Source organism: Gigantopelta aegis, chromosome 11, assembly GCF_016097555.1.
Source record: "Gigantopelta aegis isolate Gae_Host chromosome 11, Gae_host_genome, whole genome shotgun sequence".
NCBI classification, from domain to species: domain Eukaryota; kingdom Metazoa; phylum Mollusca; class Gastropoda; order Neomphalida; family Peltospiridae; genus Gigantopelta; species Gigantopelta aegis.
In genome coordinates, this window is record NC_054709.1 from 9896870 (window position 1) to 9901525 (window position 4656).

Below are 4656 nucleotides of genomic sequence, written 5' to 3' on the forward strand. Positions count from 1 at the left end.
CTAATAATGAAAAGTATGCTGTAGTGTTTAAAAACTAGGGTCTCTCTCTCTCTCTCTCTCTCTCTCTCTCTCTCTCTCTCTCTCTCTCTCTCTCTCTCTCTCTCTCTCTCTGTCTGTCTGTCTGTCTCTCTCTGCTTGTCTGTCTGTCTGTCTGTCTGTATCTCTCTCTCTCTCTCTCTCTCTCTCTCTCTCTCTCTCTCTCTCTCTCTGTCTGTCTGTCTGTCTGTCTGTCTGTCTCTCTCTCTCTCTCTCTCTCTCTCTCTCTCTCTCTCTCTCTCTCTCTCTCCTCTCTCTCTCTCTCTGTCTGTCTGTCTCTCTCTGTTTGTCTGTCTGTCTGTCTGTCTGTCTGTCTGTCTGTCTGTCTCTCTGTCTCTCTCTCTCTCTCTCTCTCTCTCTCTCTCTCTCTCTCTCTCTCTCTCTCTCTCTCTCTCTCTCTCTCTCTCTCTCTCTCTCGACTTCGATTCAAAGTAAAGTAGCTCTACTTACTTTTGACATATCCCTATACAAAAGGCTATACTGTGGAGTTCGATTTTTCAGGGAGGAATTTAAGAAAAATAAAACACACCTGATATGTAAATACGTTCACACCTTTTGACCAGTTTTTGAACAAAGGCGGTGTTGTGTCCCGCGAAATGAATCAGTGTTATAAAATCGATCGTGGATTTCAGATCTGTTTCATTGATAACACTGTGACATAAACAAACATAATGCTGTATACAAGCGGGCATTGTGTGTGGCTGGGAAATAAATACGCCAGATTTACGTCGTAGTAAACTAGGCAAGTTAAATCCTAGACGGATTACTTTTTCAAAATAAGATGAACGTGATTATAAAGGTAGACTGATATTAGTCTGATAAAGTCTCGTGAAAGAAAGGATCCTCGAGAAAATATTAGTCATTGGCAGACCCAGAACAGGACCCCGTTCCACGAAGCGATCTTAGCCCTAAGATTGCCTTAGGCGCATAGCTACCCTATGCACTTAAGTTGATCTTAGGGCTAAGATCGCTTCGTGGAACGGAGCCCAGAGCCGTAGCTATAACTTTTTGTTGGGGGGGGGGGGGGCGGGACTGAGTAGTTAATAGTCTAAAACTCCTTAAAAGGACATTCCTGAGTTTGCTGCATTGTAAGATATTTTCGACTAATAAAATATTTCTACGATTAACCTTACATAATAAATATATTTTATTGTTTAGGATATCAGTGTCTGCATATTCAATGTGTTTCTGGTCGTCTTAATGTTTGTAAGAACCCCAAACTGGGTTTAGTCTTCAAATAATTTCGCACGTACGAAAAAGCAGTATTTTAGGAAATAAGATGACATTTAATCTAGTACAAATATTAGAACGATCAGAAACACGTTTAATATACAGCCATTAATATTTTATGCAGAAAAATATATTTGATATGTAATTAAAATCGTTAAAATGTTTCTGTTAGTCGATAACATCTTAAAACGTGCAGCAAACTCGGCAATGTCCCTTTAAACGGTTGAGAAGAGAATTTTCTTTAAGTTTCTATAATGTTTTCCGGATTTTTCCCGGTGTGGGAGGGGGGGGGGGGGGGGGGGCAGTTGCTAGCTACGCCCCTGCAGAAGAGAAAGGGACAGTTGAATATTTTGTAGGAGAGACGGGATCCGCCATAGCTCGAGACCCCTCCAGCCTTGATAACGATATGCAGGGGCGAGACGTAGTCCAGTGGTAAAGCGCCCGCTTGATGCGCGGTCGGTTTGGGATCGATCCCGATCGGTGGGCCCATTGGGCTATTTCTTGTTCCAGTCAGTGCACCACGACTGGTATATCAAAGGCCGTGCTATGTGCTATCCTGTCTGTGGGATGGTGCATATAGAAAATCCCTTGCTACTAATGGAAAAATACATGTAGCGGGTTTCCTCTCTATGACTGTGTGAAAATGACCGATTATTAATAAACAAATGTGCTCTAATGGTGTCGTTAAAAAAACAAACTTTCTTTGATATCGATTTGTGTGCTAAGGTTAGAGGAAAGTCTATGTAATGCTTTGGCAATTGTCGACAACCAAATGGTTGCAAGCTACTGCGTCTGAAATACACTTTTGATTTTCCTAAATCTGATGCCACAGACTTTTAGTTTGATTATTCTCGAGTCGTGTCATGCCATTAAACTTGCATGGACTGGTTCGTTTTGCATATAGAGGCGTCGCGTTTCTTCGTGTAGCGTTGGTACTACATGTAGCTAACAACAAAGTGTATTTCAGACACAGTAGCTTGCAACCATTTGGTTGTCGATGATTGCCAAAGCATTACATAGACTTTCCTCTAGCCTTACCCCACATACCGATATCAGGGCTCGAAACGGCCTGTGGCCAGGTCGCCCAAATAATTTTATCTTCTTTAGAGCTATACCATATGAGCCTCTATTAATAAACTAACAGGCAAAAGAAACTTATCACCTTGTTCAGTAGGTCCATAAAGAAAAACCAAGACAGATGTCTATATGATGATTATTTTACTGAAAGGAATAATTTTCCAATGTCTTTACAAAAAAGCATTGCCATATCGATAGTGCACTTGCCATAAGGCCGAGCGAAAGAGACATGGGGTCAAAATTAAAAATTGCACAATCAGAGTCCCTTCAAAAGGTGCTTCTAAAGTCAAATCATGGGACAATACATGTCCTCATTAGCGTGTGTGACCACCCCTTGCATCAATACACGCCAAAACACGTCTCCTCATGGATGTCATCAGTCGCCGGATGACGTCAGCAGGAATTCTGCGCCAAACATCCAACAAAACCTGTTCAAGCTGCTGTCGATTTGCTGGGGGAGGTACGCGTTGTCTCAACTGTCGATCAAGATGATCCCAGAGATACTCTATGGGATTCATGTCTGGAGAACATGATGGCCAAGGCAATACGTTGACGTTAACGTTGTTGAGAGATAATCCTGAACAAGTCTGGCTGTATGAGGTCGTGCATTGTCATGCTGCAAAAGGGTACCCCTAGGCTGTTGACGCAACAATGGCACTACAACAGATCGCAACACTTCATCCCTGTATCTTTGACCAGTCAGATTTCCACGGATGATGAGAAGCCTTGTTGTCCGTTGACCGCAAATACCGCCCCATACCATGACGCCGCCTCCACCAAAAGGGTGCACATCTTGGATGCAGTTCGGCGCCAGTCGCTCTCCCCTACGTCGATAAACACGAACTCGGCCATCATTTCGGAACATGTTGAAGCGACTTTCATCCGTGAACAGCACCCTTTCCCAATCACGCCGCTGCCATCGACGTACAGTTCGTGCCCATTGTAATCTGCGTTGACGGTGTAGAGGGGTCAAGGCCATTCCACGGAAGGGGCGGAAAGCTCTGATACCAGCCCTGCGGTGTCGTCGTAAGACTGTTCGTCTGCTGATGGGGTGTCCCAGAGCCGTCGCCGTTACGAATCGGTTCCGCAGGTGGATTGTCCGGATGTAGCGGTCTTCAGCTGGTCTTTAGCTGGTCTTCCCGATCTTGTACGGTCTTGATCCTGGCCTGTCTGCTGATAACGGCTCAACAAGTTGCTGATGGTGTCTTGACTGCAGTTGAAGGTTCTTGCAATCTGCCGTTGAGAGGCCCCCCATATCGGCCATACCGATAGCTCTGTTGCGTTCTGCTTGGGTAAGTCTCGGCAGCTCTCTGATGTTCTTTTTGATACTGCTTCCTTGCTTTGTCCCACACCGGTATTTATGCAACAATCATGCACGAACATTTTTAACAAATTCAAATTATGCTGTTTTTCGCATTTTTCATGACTGTACGAAATTCACTAAATCCGGAAACCGTGACTTTTCGGAAACACAGGGTGTGTTTTGGCGAATGTTTTCTCATTACTTTAAAACTTATTGCAGTATCTTTAATTCAGATAAACTTATTTTAAAAGTGATAAGTTTCTTTTGCCTGTTAGTCTATATGTATTCCACATTAACATCTTGCTCGTGGTTCGCTTACCATAATTTGCCAACATGCATTATTATTTTTTGGGTCACCATATTTTTTGGCAAGTTTCGAACCCTGTATATCAATAAGGGGTAGGGCTAAGGTGACTCGATGTAGTTCCGTCAGAGTAAGTCTGACAACCTGTGATGCATTCACGTGCAATTTTTTAATTGTTTACCTCATGACGAGGTGGCCGAGTGGTTAAGGCGATGGACTGCTAATCCATTGGGGTTTCCCCGCGTGGGTTCGAATCCCATCCTCGTCGAAATATTATTAATGTTAGAAACAACAACTTTTTTAATGGTCTTTTTTTTTCGATTATTACATTCACCATACCATAGCAAGGGTAGTACATTCCACACCATGATCTGCGATCGGTCTGGAATCGACCCCCCCTGTCGGCGGCTATTAATGCAAAAATGTTTTCCTTTCTATTTTATGTCCCAGCCAAATGTTTGCCACGATTGATGATATGAAAATGACCGTGGTATGTCGCTATCCTGTCTATGGTTGCTATGTCTTAGACTATATGTCAAAATTACCAAATTTTTGATATCCAATAGTCGATGCTTAAATAAACTTTTGACATCCAATAGCTGATGATTAATAAACTTTTGACATCCAATAGCCGATGATTAATAAAATTTTGACATCCAATAGCCGATGATAGCAAACGTTTGACATCCAATAGCCGATGATTAAT

General features: G+C 42.9%; 1 non-coding gene across 1 annotated transcript; it reads left to right on the forward strand.

The window, feature by feature from the left end:
• Positions 1-4136: 4136 nt before the first annotated feature.
• Trnas-gcu lies at positions 4137-4218 on the forward strand. The gene has a single exon. It is a non-coding gene; the product is annotated as a tRNA-Ser (tRNA).
• Positions 4219-4656: the final 438 nt, after the last annotated feature.